Genomic DNA, 18,460 nt, shown 5'->3' with positions numbered 1-18,460 from the left:
CCTGTGCTTCATGCTATGGAAGCGTGGAGTCTTTTTTTTTTTTTTTTTAACATCTTTATTAGAGTATAATAGCTTTACAGTGGTGTGTCAGTTTCTGCTTTATAACAAAGTGAATCAGTTATACATATACATATGTCCCCATATCTCTTGCCTCTTGCATCTCCCTCCCTCCCACCCTCCCTATCCCAGCACTCTAGGTGGTCACAAAACACCGAGCTGATCTCTCTGTGCTATGCAGCTGCTTCCCACTAGCTATCTATTTTACGTTTGGTAGTGTATATATGTGCATGCCACTCTCTCACTTTGTCTCAGCTTGCCCTTTCCCCTCCCCGTATCCTCAAGTCCATTCTCTAGCAGTTCTGCATCTTTATTCCCATCTTGCCCCTAGGTTCTTCTGACCATTTTTTTTTAGATTCCATATATATGTGTTAGCATATGGTATTTGTTTTTCTCTTTCTGACTTACTTCACTCTGTATGACAGTCTCTAGGTCCATCCGCCTCACTACAAATAACTCAATTTCATTCCTTTATATGGCTGAGTAATATTCCATTGTATATATGTGCCACATCTTCTTTATCCATTCATCTGATGATGGACACTTAGGTTGCTTCCGTGTCCTGGCTACTGTAAATAGAGCTGCAATGAACATTTTGGTACATGACTCTTTTTGAATTATGGTTTTCTCAGGGTATCTGCCCAGTAGTGGGTTTGCTGGGTCGTATGGTAGTTCTATTTTTAGTTTTTTAAGGAACCCCCATACTGTTCTCCATAGTGGCTGTATCAACTTTCATTCCCACCAACAGTGCAAGAGGGTTCCCTTTTCTCCACACCCTCTCCAGCATTTATTGTTTGTAGATTTTTTGATGATGGCCATCCTGACCGGTGTGAGATGATATCTCATTGTAGTTTTGATTTGCATTTCTCTAATGATTAATGATGTTGAACATTCTTTTATGTGTTTGTTGGCAATCTGTATATATTCTTTGGAGAAATGTCTATTTAGGTCTTCTGCCAATTTATGGATTGGGTTGTTTGTTTGTTTTTGATATTGAGCTGCATGAGTTGCTTGTATGTTTTGGAGATTAATCCTTTGTCAGTTGCTTCATTTGCAAATATTTTCTCCCATTCTGAGGGTTGTCTTTTCATCTTGTTTATGGTTTCCTTTTCTGTGCAAAAGCTTTTAAGTTTCATTAGGCCCCATTTGTTTATTTTTGTTTTTATTTCCATTTCTCTAGGAGGTGGGTCATAAAGGATCTTGCTGTGATTTATGTCATAGAGTGTTCTGCCTATGTTTTCCTCTAAGAGTTTGATGGTGTCTGGCCTTACATTTAGGTCTTTAATCCATTTTGAGTTTATTTTTGTGTATGGTGTTAGGGAGTGTTCTAATTTCATTCTTTTACATGTAGTTGTCCAGTTTTCCCAGCACCACTTATTAAAGAGGCTGTCTTTTCTCCACTGTATATTCTTGCCTCCTTTATCAAAGATAAGGTGACCATACGTGCGTGGGTTTATCTCTGGGCTTTCTATCCTGTTCCATTGATCTATCTTTCTGGTTTGTGCCAGTACCATACTGTCTTGATTACTGTAGCTTTGTAGTATAGTCTGAAGTCAGGGAGCCTGATTCCTCCAGCTCTGTTTTTCTTTCTCAAGGTTGCTTTGGCTATTCGGGGTCTTTTGTGTTTCCATACAAACTGTGAAATTTTTTGTTCTAGATCTGTGAAAAATGCCCTTGGTAGTTTGGTAGGGATTGCATTGAATCTGTAGATTGCTTTGGGTAGTAGAGTCATTTTCACAGTGTTGATTTTTTCAATCCAAGAACATGGTATATCTCTCCATCTATTTGTATCATCTTTAATTTCTTTCATCAGTGTCTTATAATTTTCTGCATACAGGTCTTTTGTCTCCTTAGGTAGGTTTATTCCTAGATATTTTATTCTTTTTGTTGCAATGGTAAATGGGATTGTTTTCTTAATTTCACTTTCAGATTTTTCATAATTAGTGTATAGGAATGCCAGAGATTTCTGTGCGTTAATTTTGTATCCTGCTACTTTACCAAATTCATTGATTAGCTCTAGTAGTTTTCTGGTAGCATCTTAAGGATTCTCTATGTGTAGTATCATGTCATCTGCAAGCAGTGCCAGCTTTACTTCTTCTTTTCCAATTTGTATTCCTTTTATTTCTTTTTCTTCTCTGATTGCTGTGGCTAAAACTTCCAAAACTATGTTGAATAATAGTGGTGAGAGTGGGCAACCCTGTCTTGTTCCTAATCTTAGTGGAAATGGTTTCAGTTTTTCACCATTGCGGACGATGTTAGCTGTGGGTTTGTCATATATGGCATTTATTACGTTCAGGAAAGTTCCCTCTATGCCTACTTTCTGGAGGGTTTTTGTCATAAATGGGTGTTGAATTTTGTCGAAAGCTTTCTCTAGATCTATTGAGATGATCATATGGTTTTTCTCCTTCAATTAATTAATATGGTGTATCACGTTGATTGATTTGCATATACTGAAGAATCCTTGCATTCTTGGGATAAACCCCACTTGATCATAGTGTATGATCCTTTTAATGTGCTGTTGGATTCTGTTTGCTAGTGTTTCGTTGAGGATTTTTGCATGTATGTTCATCAGTGATATTGGCCTGTAGTTTTCTTTCTTTGTGACATCTTTGTCTGGTTTTGGTATCAGAGTGTGTGGCCTCGTAGAATGAGTTTGGGAGTATTCCTCCCTCTGCTATATTTTGGAAGTGTTTGAGAAGGATAGGTGTTAGCTCTTCTCTAAATTTTTGATAGAATTCACCTGTGAAGCCATCTGGTCCTGGGCTTTTGTTTGTTGGAAAATTTTTAATCACAGTTTCAATTTCAGTGCTTGTGATTGGTCTGTCCATATTTTCTATTTCTTCCTGGTTCAGTCTCGGAAGGTCGTGCATTTGTAAGAAATTGTCCATTTCTTCCAGGTTGTCCATTTTATTGGCATAGAGTTGCTTGTAGTGATCTCTCATGATCCTTTGTATTTCTGCAGTGTCAGTTGTTACTTCTCCTTTTTCATTTCTAATTCTATTTATTTTAGTCTTCTCCCTTTTTTTCTTGATAAGTCTGGGTAATGGTTTATCAATTTTGTTTATCTTCTCAAAGAACCAGCTTTTAGTTTTATTGATCTTTGCTATCGTTTCCTTCATTTCTTTTTCATTTATTTTTAATATGATCTTTATGATTTCTTTCCTTCTGCTAACTTTGGGGTTTTTTTGTTCTTCTTTCTCTAATTGCTTTAGGTGTAAGGTTAGGTTGTTTATTTGAGATGTTTCCTGTTCTTAAGGTAGGCTTGTATAGCTATAAACTTCCCTCTTAGAACTGGTTTTACTGCATCCCATAGGTTTTGGGTCACTGTGTTTTCATTGTCATTTATTTTTAGGTATTTTTAATTTCCTCTTTGATTTCTTCAGTGATCTCTTGGTTATTAAGTAGTGTGTTGTTTAGCCTCCATGTGTTTGTATTTCTTACAGATCTTTTCCTGTAATTGATATCTAGTCTCATAGCATTGTGGTTGGAAAAGATACCTGATATGATTTCAATTTTCTTAAATTTACTGAGGCTTGATTTGTGACTCAAGATATGGTCTATCCTGGAGAATATTCCATGAGCACTTGTGAAGAATGTGTATTCTGTTGTTTTTGGATGGAATGTCCTATATATATCATTTAAGCCCATCTTTTAAAATGTATCATTTAAAGCTTGTGTTTATTTATTTATTTTCATTTTGTGTGATTTGTCCATTGATGAAAGTGGGGTGTTAAAGTTCCCTACTATGATTGTGTTACTGTCGATTTCCCCTTTCATGGCTGTTAGTATTTGCCTTATGTATTGAGGTACTCCTATGTTGGGTGCATAAATATTTACAATTGTTTTATTTTCCTCTTGGATTGATCCCTTGATCATTATGTAGTGTCCTTCTTTGTTTCTTGTAATAGTCTGTGTTTTAAAGTCTATTTTGTCTGATATGAGAATTGCTACTCCAGCTTTCTTTTGATTTCCATTTGCATGGAATATCTTTTTCCATCCCCTCACTTTCAGTCTGTATGTGTCCCTAGGTCTGAAGTGGGTCTCTTGTAGACAGCATATATATGGGTCTTATTTTTGTATCCATTCAGCCAGTCTGTGTCTTTTGGTTGGAGCATTTAATCCATTTACATTTAAGGTAATTATCGATATGTGTTTTCCTATTACTATTTTCTTAATTGTTTTAGATTTATTATTGTAGGTCTTTTCCTTCTCTTGTATTTCCTGCCTACAGAAGTTCCTTTAGCATTTGTTGTAAAGCTGGTTTGGTGGTGCTGACTTCTCTTAGCTTTTGCTTGTCTGTAAAGGTTTTAATTTCTCCATCAAATCTTAATGAGAGCCTTGCTGGGTGGAGTAATCTTGGTTGTAGGTTTTTCTCTTTCATCACTTTAAATATGTCCTGCCACTCCCTTCTGGCTTGGAGAGTTTCTGCTGAAAGATCAGCTGTTAACCTATGGGGATTCCCTTATGTGTTACTTGTTGCTTTTCCTTTGCTCCTTTTAATATTTGTTCTTTGTATTTAATTTTTTTTTTTTTTTTTTTTTTGGTACGCGGGCCTTTCACTGTTGTGGCCTCTCCCATTGCAGAGCACAGGTTCCGGACGTGCAGGCTCAGCGGCCATGGCTCACGGGCCCAGCCGCTCCACGGCTTGTGGGATTTTCTCAGACCGGGGCATGATCCTGTGTCCCCCACATTGGCAGGTGGACTCTCAACCACTGCGCCACCAGGGAAGCCCAGTATTTAATTTTTGATAGTTTGATTAATATATGTCTTGGTGTGTTTCTTCTTGGAGTTATCTTGTATGGGACTCTCTGTGCTTCCTGGACTTAACTATTTCGTTTCCCATATTAGGGAAGTTTTCAACTATAATCTCTTCAAATATTTTCTCAGTCCCTTTCTTTTTCTCTTCTTCTTCTGGGACCCCTATTATTCGAATGTTGGTACCTTTAATGTTGTCCCAGAGGTCTCTGAGACTGTCCTCAGTTCTTTTCATTCTTTTTTCTTTACTCTCCTCTGCAGTATTTATTTCCACTATTTTATCTTCCAGGTCACTTATCTGTTCTTCTGCCTCAGTTATTCTGCTATTGATCCCTTCTGGAGAATTTTTAATTTCATTTATTGTGTTGTTCATCTCTGTTTGCTCTTTAGTTCTTCTAGGTCCTTGTTAAACGTTTCTTGTATTTTCTCCATTCTATTTCCAAGATTTTGGATCATCTTTACTATCATTATTCTGAATTCTTTTTCAGGTAGACTGCCTATTTCCTCTTCATTTGTTAGGTCTGGTGGGTTTTTGCCTTGCTCCTTTATCTGCTGTGTGTTTCTCTGTCTTCTCATTTTGCTTGATTTACTGTGTTTGGGGTCTCCTTTTCACAGGCTGCAGGTTCGTAATTTCCATTGTTTTTGGTGTCTCTCCCCAGTGGCTAAGGTTGGTTCAGTGGGTTGTGTAGGCTTCCTGGTGGATGGGACTAGTGCCTGTGTTCTGGTGGATGAGGCTGGATCTTGTCTTTCTGGTGGGCAGGTCCATGTCTGGTGGTGTGTTTTGGGGTGTCTGTGTCCTTATGATTTTAGGCAGCCTCTGTGCTAATGGATGGGGTTGTGTTACTGTCTTGCTAGTTGTTTGGCATAGGATGTCCTGTACTGTAGCTTGCTGATCATTGAGTGGAGCTGGGTCTTGGCGTTGAGATGGAGATCTCTGGGAGATTTTCGCCATTTAATATTACGTGGAGCTGGGAGGTTTCTTGTGGACCAGTGTCCTGAACTTGGCTCTCCCACCTCAGTGGCACAGCTCTGACGCCTGGCTGGAGCACCAAGAGCGTGTCCTCCATGCAGCTTTCTGTCCTCTGTTTCCACACAGGTATTGCAGTCTACTTTGATATCTGAATGTTGAGTCTGATCAAGGAAGCTGTAAGTTCCACTTGCATGAGTTCTTTGAGCAGTTTACTTACTCTGGAGCATCAATCCTTGGTGAGACAGGCAGAATCATTCGTCCATGAGCTGGAGATGGCGAAAGGGGGTGCTGGCTTCTCCCACGCTGTCCGCAACTTTTTTGGCAGGTCAGCCCTGCCCTGTGGGCGGCAGGCTGGGTGCAGCTGTGTGCCGTGCCAGTCAGCCCCGCTGGGCCCAGACGGCCACTGCCAAGGGGTCTGGAGCGCAAGGTTCCTCGGTCCCGGGGTGCAGAGTCCGCTCCTCTGTGCTTTGCCTGGTGGGAGGCTCTGAGTTCTCTCGCTCCGGACGCAGGGACGGGGCGCGCGCCTCTCCCCTCCAGATGCGGGGTGCCCTGTTCACTCCTTCCTCCTCCTGCCCGGGAGGCACATGCATGGGTCTGGTCGCGGCCACCGCCTCTGCCGTTCGCGGGCTGGCAGAGCGTCCCCGCCCCACCGCGGATGCAGCCGGGGGCTGGGGTGAAGCGAGATGGATTCCCCTCCGCGAGTTCGGGCTTCCCCACCCGGCGCGGACCCGGGAATCGGTCTGCTGCCGCCGCTGAGGGTGCAAGAAGCACTTAACGGCAGTGCAGCCTGTGCCACCGGCTCCGGCTGGAGGCGGCGGTGGCGGCGCGGCTCGCACGGGGACTCGAAGCGTGGAGTATTCACCACTGGACCGCTAGGGAAGTCCCGCCTGGGGAATCTTGTTACATGCAGATTCTGATTCAGTAGGTCCACAGTGGGACCTGAAATTCTGCATTTCTAACAAACCTTCAGGTGTTGCTGCTGGTTTGCTGTGCACTCTGAATAGAAAAGCCCTAAGCTGTGCTGTTCAGGATGGCGGCCCTAGTCGCATGTAGCTCTTTAAATTTACATTGTTTAAAACTGAATAAAATTTAAAATTCACTTCTTTGGTCACACTAGCCACATATCAAGTACCTACTGTATTGAATAGCACAGGGATGAAACATTTCCAACACCGTAGAATGTTCTATTAAACAGCACTGTTTTCTAGAGCACTGTTTTTCAGACTGTTTTCTACAGGTCACCTACTAAATCAGAATCTCTAGGGATAGGGGACTGGAAATTTGCATTGTAAACAAGCACCCCAGGAGGTTCTTATGCATGCTAAAGTTATAGGAAAACTTTTACAGAGTCATAAAGTCTGATGTTTAGAGATACGTCTAATGTGGGAATAGGTAAATATCAGAGACAGACATGGAGAAGCAGCTCAGCTTAAATTGGAATGCCCTTCTTGTCAGCCATGGGAAATATGTCCAGTTGTCTACAGGTGCAGTAGGTTTCACCTGGTGGAGCTGACCTCTGACACCAAAGCCATGTAGGGTGGAAGAGGTATAAACCACTCAAGCCAGGAGTGTTCTGCAGGTGTGCAGCCTGTCCCAGATGTGTTCTCTGATCCCACATGCCTCCTGGTCCACCGGGTGCTAACATCTGGTGCGGACTAGAAGCTGCATTCAGTTTCAGGGATGACTCTCAACCCAGGTTAGTACAATCCAGACATAGTTCTCTTCTTTTTCTTTAGATCTTTTGGATCTCCCTTTTCTGTGCAGGAACATATTTTGGGCAGATCCTCTAGTTTTTGGATCACCTTCAGATATAAAAAGAAGTTCCATTCTCAGGTTTCAAAAAGTTCAGTCCAACCTTATATCAAAAGTTCACTTTCTCATCCAACTCCATGATTGTTTCTTTCTTCCACTTGTGGGGAAGTGGGGAGAGGTCTCGGTGTGGTATTTCACTTCCCTTGCTCCTTTCTTCTGGCACAGAAAGTTCTGACAATTGGAGGAAAAGGACAAAGCTCACCTGAGTGGGCGCTGGTGTAACCTGGCCGTCAGTGCCTTCTGCATGCCAAATGCCCACTTACGGGCTATCTTTCATAGAGGCACTTTGTGAGAATCTCTGCTGGGACTGCGTGCACCGAACCACTCTCCCGCTGACCTCTGGTAGCCTCCTCCCAGCCCCTGCCCTCCAGAGGCACAGGGAGGGCAAGGAAAATGACACAGCCTTCTCTATAGTTACAGAGTCCCTTATTTCAAAGAATCGTCTTAATCACTTACCTTTTCTAATACAACCTGGAGATGGATGATTGTGGTGGCTAGTTGAAGAACCATGCTGGCTACCTTTTACCTGCTGGTAAAGCCGGCATGGATATGTGTGTTGGACGCCTCTTGTGCTGCTCCTATGTCCTCTGGGGCTATGTTTTTCTCCAGCCATTGCTGCAGCAAACTGGCTGCCTACAGGTGAAGACAGCATCTCTCCTCACCTGCAGGGCTTCCCACCCCGGAATGTCATGTCTGAGTAAGACCCTTGCAAGAGCCCTCTCAGTCACCCTGGCGCATGTGCACACCTTGCAGTGCAGGGAAGTCAGCATCCCAAGGGGCAGCGCTTGACCAGTGCAGGTCAGGAGCCCGTGGATGAATTCTCTCCACTTCCAACCTTTGGGCAGACAATTCTGAGTTCTTTTCTGTATTGCTCCTCAAAGGATCACCAGGCTAGTAGCGCTGAACTTCCGTGACCTTTCTCTGCTTCCTCTTCTCAGTCCCCCATTCCTGTTTCTCGGGCCACTTCCCCAAATATACTTCTGCATGCATTTCCTTGTCCCAGGGTCTGATTTTCAGGGGACCAGGCTAAAACAACATGTCCCTCACTTCTCTTTAGAATGTGTAGATACCTGTCACCATTGTCCCTGCCATGGAGACTGCAGAAATTCCAGGGACAAGGAAAAGCCCCATGGAACCACATTTTACACATGGTAATTGTACATGGGGAGCTGACAGGCACAGGCTGATCACCGAAGCGGAACTCCATGGTGGTTAGCAGTCTGCACGGCATTCCTGTTGATAGAAGTTCACGTTCTTGTTCTCCTTTTTGAATGTGGGTGATGTACAGTGGACAGATAAACCTTGATTTACTTGTTGAAGAGAGCTCTCCAAAGGCAGGAGGTAAATTGGAGTCTACTGTCAGAGGTTACTTTGTGTCTGACTATATCAGCTATGGTCCTTTACTTCAAGCAGAGACCGAACTTAAGTAAGAGAAAAAGAGATATTGGAAGGAGCAGTGGGTGCTGTGATGAGCTGCCTGATCCCCATTTAGGACTGAAATATGCTTTGCTCCAGCTGCCAGAATGTTGGCTGCTGGCAGCTCAGAGCTGAGGCCCTCGCCTGGAATTGCTCTTGGCTAAACAAAGTCATCTTTCCCAAGGTTAGCGCCCCTTCTTGGTGACAACCCATACCCAGTGTCTGGTCATTGTAGAGGTACGAAGGCCTGGCTCCTTGCTTCAAGGCAGGCCGCCACTGAAGGGCCATCCCAGCTGCAGCTCCCATGGGACTGGCTGAGGCCTGTGTGCTGTGCACAGCTGCATTGCAGTTCCAGTTCTCTCCCTGCCCAGTTCTGTTTCTTTCCCTCCCTCAAAGCCTTAGAGCATTCCTCGGTAAACTTCCAGCACACCAATCTCCAACTCACTTTGTTTCCTGGGAAATCTGATACTGGGAGTTCACATTACTGAAGGAAGAACTAAACGCACAAAGGACAGAAAACAGGGCAGCCCTGGGGATCCTAGTGGCAGAAACTTGTAAATCCTTTAGAGGGATGTCAGGGCATCTCCGCTCAATATTCACATTCCTGGGAAGGAATATATGATGGGCTTGTTAAGGTCAGGAAGAAGGGCCCTGTGATTGCAGCCCCATCAGAACTGCATGAAGCAGCAGACAAGAAAGAAAAACAGTAAGTGTCTTCTGGACCACGGTATCTGGAGTTCCCTTGGAGGAAGAAGTTGAATATGTTGGCTGAGGACTGGAGCTCTAAGCAGAGGGTGCCACGGCTCACAGGTTGCCAAAGAACAGGATTGCCCCTGACCCTGGGGCAGGAGCAAGTGGAAATAAAACCCTGGGAACTTTACCCAAAGTCCATCAGGGTGCATCACCGAAACGGGAGACAGGTTTGCTGACTGGTTCTTGCTTGCTGGGTGGCTTCTTATAGGAGGAACAGTGTCCCTCAGGTGGACTGAGAATCCTGGAAGTTCTGCCAGATTTGGTGGAGGGACCCTACCTCTGGGGGATGCATATGTAGCAGGCTTTTAAGGAGTGCTTTCTATGTACCAGGAACCACCAAACATTAACTTTCTTCTTCCTCTTGAGTTCAGAACCAGCTGAGAGACAGACACAGGGCTCAGACAGAGGGTAAGTCAAGTATCAGCTTTGTTTTTTTAAATTTTTATTGGAGTATAGATGATTTACAATGTTGCGTTAGTTTCAGGTATACAGCAAAGTGAATCAATTATACATATACATGTGTCTACTCTTCTTTTTTCTTTTTTTTTTTTAAAGATTCTTTTCCCATGTAGGCCATTACAGAGTATTGAGTAGAGTCTCCTGTGCTATACAGCAGGTTATTATTAGTTATCTATTTTATATATATTAGTGTGTATATGTCAGTTCCAATCTCCCAATTTATCCACACCTCCCACACCCCCATTATCCTCTGGTAACTCTTAGTTTGTTTTCTACATCTGTGACTCAGCTTTGTTGATAGTGGGTGGAGGATGGGGCTTGGCTGTAGGGCTTCCTAAGACTTGGCTCCTGCCTGGCTGCTCCTGCACTCATCCTCAGCCAGTCATGCGTACAACTGGCCAGACACCCACAGGCCCTCTGAGCAGGGCAAGAGCTCAGCGTGTGGCAGAGAGCACTTTTTCTATGGGGAGACAGGTCCAAAACAAAGAAACCAGGGAAGGCTGAATCCTTCAAACCCAAAGGTCCTTCTGTGAATCCTAGCAGCCAGTGGGGGGAGGAGGAAAGGAGAGAGGGCAGGAGTATTACTCTGGCTGAATTCTCCCACCTGAGCCAGGGACACGGAAGTGCAGGACAGCTACTCCCCATGTATGTACATACACTAACATATTCAGGGCCTTGTCACTCTAGGAGGTAGGACTGTGCCCAATTCACAGAAGAGGAAACTGAGACCAGGATCATATTCCAAGTAAGTGGAGGCTCAGGATTTGAACCAAGGCTTCCCTGATTTTAAAGCCCATGTTCTTTTCACCACCCCGTGCCTCCATCTTCATTTAGAATGCTGGAGAAAGGAGGTACTCCTCGATCACTTCCTGAACGCTTACAGGGAGCTCTCCTGGGTCCTGGGACCACCAGCTCAGTTTGGGCTTGGTTGCTTGAGTTCCCTCAAGTACTTGAGTCCATGAAGTTGGGCATGCGGCAGATTGGAAGAGACAGTCACCTGGCATAAACGGGAAGACTGGGAGAGGGGTCCCTTCATGTGGAGCTGGACTTTGGTCTCCCCTTCAGGACCTACGCCTGGGGGCCAGGCCAGGCTGTCATCATAAGGCCAAAAAGGTGGCTATAGTGGTCTCACCGGGCCTCCCACTGGGGATCCCTGGGCCCCATGAGGGCAGCTGCTGTAGCTCAGCCCCTCCAGTTGGGTCTGTAGAAATCAGTTCGTGAAATCAGCTTTTTCCAGGACTGGGCCAGCTGGGGTTTCTCTATCAGCTCAGATATGCCTTTCTGTTTTGTTCATTTGTTTGTTTTTGCTTTTCTCTATTTTTTTGGCTGTGCCGCATGGCATGTGGGATCTTAGTTCCCCAACTAGGGATCGAACCCGCGCCCCCTGCGGTGGAACCTTGGAGTCTTAACAACCAGACTTCAGGGAAGTCCTACAGAAATGCCCTTTTGGCTTACTTCTCTCTGACCACAAAGTGCCAGCACTCAGCCAGTCCTCAGTGGGCTACTTCCCCCAAGTCTGCGTTTTCTCTCGATTTCCTTAGAAGCCTTTCTGTCATCCACCAAGTGGTTATGTTCCTTGCTTTCCAGTTTCTCTATAGATGGTCCAACCATTACACATCTGCATTCCCTCCCCTTATCTTTCTCTCCTTCCTTCCCATCTCCCTCCCCTCTCATCCCTTTGCTCCCTCTCTTTCCTTCTCTCTCTCCCTCTTTCTTTGTCTCCCTCCAAATCCATCTCCCATCTCTATGTCTCTCCCTTCCCCTCTCTTCTTCCCCAACACCCTCACTTTGAACCCTGGGGGGACGGGGCTTTCTGCAAAGGAAGGGTCCTTGTCACATGATTATGAGACCTCCAACGTTATCTAGCGGAAAGCAGTACCCTGGGTATGTTCTGCTAGGGACTAAGGGACCATAAAGGAGTCCTGAATATGATGGAAAATCACTGGAAGGTGCTGGATTTGGGGCAGATGCTGCAGGGGTGAAGGTGGGTATCTGTGTCCCCAGAATGAGAGAGCAGGTGACAAAAGGAGAGGGGTTCCATACCTCATTTTAACCTCTTGATAGTTTTGCCCAGACCTAGTCCTGCCAGTGTTATTATCACCTGTAAATGCATTGATTTCTACCATCGAATCCATCCATTTTTTAATTAAGGCTTATATAAAGTTAAAAAAAAAATCCCATCCACATCAGGCACTAGAAGGGAAATTTCAGAGAATGAGATGATCAGATTTCTAAGCTTATTGAAACACCTATAGATAACTGCATGGCTGCTCATGCCATTTTAAAAACACAAGTGTGGCTAGGCGAGCCACTTAATAATGTGGGAATTGTCGGCGGTGCGGATTGTGGACAGAGGATGAGCTCACCCTGGGCAGCTGGCATTGGCTGTTGCGGAAATGAACCACTGTGGCATGCTGCAGGCCAGCTGCACGGGGTCACACTGCAGATGGAGCCTCACAGCTTCTTAGGACCTGCCACCGTGCAGCCAGCCACCCTGCAGGCAAAGTGTCCAGGTCTGTCCAAGAGCAGTAGAACCCAAACTCATCCCGTCCGGTGTCAAGCCACACCCTGGAGCTCACTCTTGGATTAGCTATAGGTCTGCAGAGGCATTTAATCCTTACCACAATCCTGAGATACATATTTTTACCCCTATTTTCCAGGTGAAGAAAATTGGTGAGCACAGGAGGGAGGGAATTTAAATACAGAACCACAGGATGAAGCAGCAGAGCTAGGGCTGTAGCCCGGGTTTTCCAAGTCCTGGTCATGTGCACCTTCTGCTCTATCAGGCTACCCCACCACCAAAAACAGTCTAGATGGGGAGCAGTTAAAGGAGCCATCTTTTGGCCTCCGCGGTAAATGTGTGAGAGTTGGTAGGTGAAAGGGGCATGTGGAACATAGGAGTTATGAGTATAGACTCTAAAATCAAGCTCTGTGGGTTCAAATCCTGGCTCCCCCACTTAGGAGCTGTGTGACCTTGTATAAGGTACTTAACTTCTCTGTGCCTCTTTATAAAATGGGGAATGGTAATAATATCTACCTTGTAGGTTTGTGGTAAAGGTTAAAAAGATAATGGATAAAGCGTTGAATACAGTGCCTGGCACACAGTAAGTTGGGTAAATGGTATATATAGCTTGAGCCCACTTTTAGAATCAGAGGAAGTCTGTGAAAGTGCCTTGTATAGTGCCTGTCTCATCTAGGTGATCAGGAATTTCCAATACCTCCCTGCCATCTTTCCTCTGGTTTTGAGTCCTTATAGGCCCTCCCTGCAGTGGACTAGGATGCTGCAGGTACCAGGTTAGAAGAGCTGCATCTCAGAATTGACCCCTGACTATGCAGTACACTAACTGTGACCCTGCAACTGGCCTGGGCTTCATTTTCCTCAGCTATAACATAAAGGGATAAGGATATAGCTAGGTTTGAGCAAGTGTGTTTCGTGAACTTCTACATCAGAATCACCTCAGTGGATTGTTGAAAATGCACATTCGTGGGCCTTTCTCCGTGTTGACCAAATCAGAATCTCTGATGGTGGGGCTCTAGAACCTACATATGTAAAAAGCATTCCCCACTCTGTGTCCTGGCCCAACTCTCAGGGATTCTGATATAATTGGTCATTAATAAAATAATGAAAGTAAATAATAAAATACATTAATAAATTAAAATTTAATTTAATTTTTATCTCTGGTTGTTGTACAGATTTTTTGTTTGTTTTTGGTTTTTAACAGTTTTACTGGATGTGCCCAGATATGGTTTTCTTTGTACTTATTCTGTTGGGGGTTCATAACACTTCTTTCATCTATGGTTTGATGTCTTTGGTCAGTTTTGGAAAATTCTCAGTCATTATCTCTGTAAGAATTACTTCTGTTCATTTGCTCTTTCCTCTCCAAGACTCCAATTACATGTGTGTTGGACCTGTTTGCCATGTCCCATTTTGTCTTATATACTTGCCTCCCCATCCCTGTTCAATATTTTCCATCTATTTTTTTCTCTCCATTCTTTCAATCCAGATATTCTCTAGTGACCTTTGAAGTCTCTAATCCTTTCTCCAGCTGTGCCTAATTCACTATTATACTCATCTATGGAGTTCTTAGTTTTAGGTATATATTTTCAGTTCTAGAATTTTTATTTGATTTTTAAAAATACATTTTAATCCTTTACTAATATTCTCCACCTTGTCCTTCATTTTCTTTTCTTTCTTTTTTTTTCTTTATTTATTAGGATTGCAAAATGGCTACATTCTATCCTATTCTCTATCATTCTATCTTCATTTATTATTAGCTGGAAAACATCTAAAAGGTGCAACTTCCACTCATCAACTATTTGATTAATTGAGGTATAGATTTTACAAGAGAGGCAGGATAAGTGCTTCAGTCAAACTTACAGATTGGAACTCATGATTAATCCTTATTGTGATGACTAATACGTTTAAAATTAATTTTTATTGGAGTATAGTTGCTTTACAATATTGTGTTAGTTTCTGCTGTACAGCAAAGTGAAATTTGGATTTCTTCATGTCCTTCATTTTCTTGGACATATTACTCACAGTTGTCTTGAAAGCCTATCTGATAATTCCAATATTGGCATCTCCTTGGATCTCTTTCTATGTCTATGTTTTCTCTTGGTTTTTGGCCCTTCATACCTCCTAGGATACTTTGTAATTTGCTTATCGAATGTCAGATATTATGTATGAAAAATTGTGAGATAATTTGAGGCTCTGAGAGGATCTACTTTTGCTTTTGGAAGTTAAGGGAGGGGCAGATCATCATAATCCAGTCTGGGTTGAGCAGATTTGAAACTAGGCTTTAGTCTTTGTGAAAAAGGCTCTCTTTCTGGTTAGTCCTTATTCCTAGGTTTCAGATCCTAGCTGAAATCTTGGGGTGTGTACCAGGATACCCCATCTTGCCCTCAGCCCCCATTTTTCTCCCCCAGTTTGCCGAGACGACAAAAACACTGTTTAGCTTCACGCCCTGTTGGCTGCTGGTTTCTACTTTGTTTCTCCTTCTCTTGGCTTCTTCACTGATCAGTTTCTACAAAACACAACTTCTCAGCTTTTAGGGTTTTCTCAAGAATCAGCAAATGCTTCAAGGCCAAACGCTGTGCCCAATGTCAGGTTCACCTCCTGTGATTTCCTTCTCTGAGATCTCAGTGCCTTGAGATCTTGCCACATTTGCTAGCTCTCTGTTGTTTTGTAAACAGAATTTTTGAAAAACGTAATTTTGTTCATAGTTTCTACTTGTTTGCAGTAGAAATGTTGATCTGTATAAGTTAGTGTGTCATAGAACGAAACTCCTTGGTATTGTTTGTCTGATCTTCTCGGGGGTTTTAGTGGGAGAAGCACTGGACAGAATCAACTCCTTGCTAGGTCATAAGAACCACCTGAGGCCCTCGTTTAAAAGTCTCATTTCCTGGTCCTGACTTACGCATACTGAATCACAGTCTCCAGGGAAAAAGACAGGTAATTTGTAGTTCTAACAAGTACTTCTAACAAAGGCACAATTTGGAAACACTGAACAAGTGACTCTAGGGTCCTGAGCACTTTCCAATTGTATTCTGCTTGCCTAAGCTTATTCCAGTTACCCCAGTGACTCTACTTACCTACCAATAACCCCTGTGTATACTGGTGAGAAAGAGCCTGGCAGAGAGGGCAGGGTGCTGCCTTTTTACTACCCCCTCCAAATTACTTTTGCATTCTGCACCTTCAAGAGTGGGAGCTTCCTTTTGCTGAATTATTTCCAATTTCTTCCTTAGACGTTTTAATCAGAGATGAGATGAAAAATGACTGGTCTTTTGCCAGCATTTCAGTCTAAGAGGAAGTTATTTGCCTCTTAGAAGTCCATTACTTTGCAATGGCTTTAGCGCAGAAGGCAGTGTGATAATGTAGAAAGGGACCTGCAATCTGGGGATCAGGGATGAGCCCAGGGTACTTTGGTGGCCTAGGAGTTGTGGGCATCCCTGCCGCCACCTCTCCTCCCTGCATTAATGTAAGCTCCCTTTGTCTGCTTGACTATATCTGTTTGTCATCCTCCAATCGCCAGTCGTGAGACTAGAGTGCAGTGCTGAACTTCACCACTGACATCCTTTTTAACCCTTGCTGGCTCCTCTGCCATCTCCTTCTGCTGAGTCCCCCAATAACATTTTCCTGCATTAGCGTCTTCCCCTTGTTTTCTCTTCCTTAGCTCCTTTTTCTCTCCTTCGTCCCTCCTCTCCTCCTTCTCCTCACACCACTCGCCCTCTTCTTCCTTCTCCCTATTCCAGAATCGGAACAGGGGCTGTAGTATCCTCTCTTGTACCTTCCCTCTATCATTCCTCACCACAGCTCTCTCCAGAACCACCTCTCAGCGGATGGGAGCTCAGACAGGAGGATAAAGTTGTCAAATTCCTTTTCTCTGGACTGTATGGTAAGACCAGTTTCCCTAGTTCTCTCTGGCTCAGGAGGACACGTCCCACTTTGGAGGTCTCTCACTGTCCTAATGCATGGACTACGCAGTAAATGCTACCCACATCAATAGGAAAACAAGGAAATATGCCCAGTGGAAAAAGGGAAAAGGACATGAAAAGGTAATTCATAAAAGAAGAGACACACCATCAACAGATGAATGGATAAGGAAGACGTGGCACATATATACAATGGAATATTACTCAGCCATAAAGAGAAATGAAATTGAGTTAGTTGTAGTGAGGTGGATGGACCTAGAGTCTGTCATACAGAGTGAAGCAAGTCAGAAGGAGAAAAACAAATACCATATGCTAGCACATATATATGGAAACCTAAAAAAAAAAAAAAAAGGTTCTGAAGAACCTAGGGGCAGAAAAGGAATAAAGACGCAGACGTAGAGAATGGACTTGAGGACACAGGGAGAGGGAAGGGTAAGCTGGGACAAAATGAGAGAGTGGCATGGACATATACACACTACCAAATGTAAAATAGATAGTTAGTGGGAAGCAGCCACATTGCACAGGGAGATCAGCTCTTGCTTTGTGACCACCTAGAGGGGTGGGATAGGGAGGGTGGGAGGGAGACGCAAGAGGGAGGGGATATGGGGATATATGTATATGTAGATCTGATTCACTTTGTTATAAAGCAGAAACAAGGGGCTTCCCTGGTGGCGCAGTGGTTGCGAGCCCGCCTGCCGATGCAGGGGACATGGGTTCGTGCCCCGGTCCGGGAAGATCCCACATGCCGCAGAGCGGCTGGGCCTGTGAGCCATGGCCGCTGAGCCTGCGCGTCCGGAGCCTGTGCTCCGCAACGGGAGAGGCCACAACAGTGAGAGGCCCGCGTACCGCAAAAAAAAAAAAAAAAAAAGCAGAAACTAACACACCATTATAAAGCAATTATACTCCAATAAAGATGTTTAAAAAAATAATTAAACAATGAGACACAAATAGCCACAAATATGTGAGAAATATTTAATTTCATATATCATCGTAGAGCTCCAAGTCAAACCATGGGAGTGCTAAAAACTAATCAGAACAATGATAGTGAGTTTTGGCTCTGATGCAGGGAAATGGACACTCTTATATACTGCTGTGAGAGTATAAGTTTTTCAGTCTTTCTGGAAAGCAATTTGGCAAAATGTAACAGATATCTTATAATGTTCCATGATTTTTGACCCTGTATTTTTACTTTCAGGAATTTATCCCAGTGAAATAATGTAAGCTATTTTCCCAGAGATATAAACAAAGATGTTCAGCATGGGGCTGTTTTCATAGTGATAACTTGTGTTATCTGGTGAAATATAGCCACACAATGATGGGGGACTGGCACATTTATACCAATCATACACTGCATAGCCGTTTAAAATATTGTTGATGGGGCATCCCTGGTGGCGCAGTGGTTGGGGGTCCTCCTGCCGATGCAGGGGACACGGGTTCGTGCCCCGGTCTGGGAGGATCCCACATGCCGCGGAGCGGCTGGGCCCGTGAGCCATGGCCGCTGAGCCTGTGCGTCCGGAGCCTGTGCTCCGCAACGGGAGAGGCCACAGCGGTGAGAGGCCCGCGTAATTCAAAAAAAAAAAAAAAAAAAAAAAAAAAAAAAAATATATATATATATATATATATATATATATATATATTGTTGATGAATGTTTAAAGAGGAGGAATGTTCAAGTTCTCAGGTTTTAAAAAAAACAGGTTACAAAGCAATTATGTCACAATAATTGCATTTTGTGGGGAAAAAACAGCAATTGCATTTTGTAGGAAAAAAATCAATGGAAGAATATATATTAAAATGTTAATATGGCT

The 18,460-nt window shown here is 43.7% G+C and overlaps 1 protein-coding gene across 6 annotated transcripts in view; it reads left to right on the top strand.

Moving 5' to 3' along the window:
* Window positions 1–18,460, top strand: part of LOC116747437 (5-formyltetrahydrofolate cyclo-ligase) — a 279,548-nt gene that overhangs the window by 61,532 nt on the left and 199,556 nt on the right. The window lies entirely within an intron of this gene.

The sequence above is a fragment of the Phocoena sinus genome, chromosome 2 (genome assembly GCF_008692025.1).
Source record: "Phocoena sinus isolate mPhoSin1 chromosome 2, mPhoSin1.pri, whole genome shotgun sequence".
NCBI classification, from domain to species: domain Eukaryota; kingdom Metazoa; phylum Chordata; class Mammalia; order Artiodactyla; family Phocoenidae; genus Phocoena; species Phocoena sinus.
Note: the sequence above shows the minus strand (reverse complement) of the source record. Positions and strands in the feature narration are given on the sequence as shown.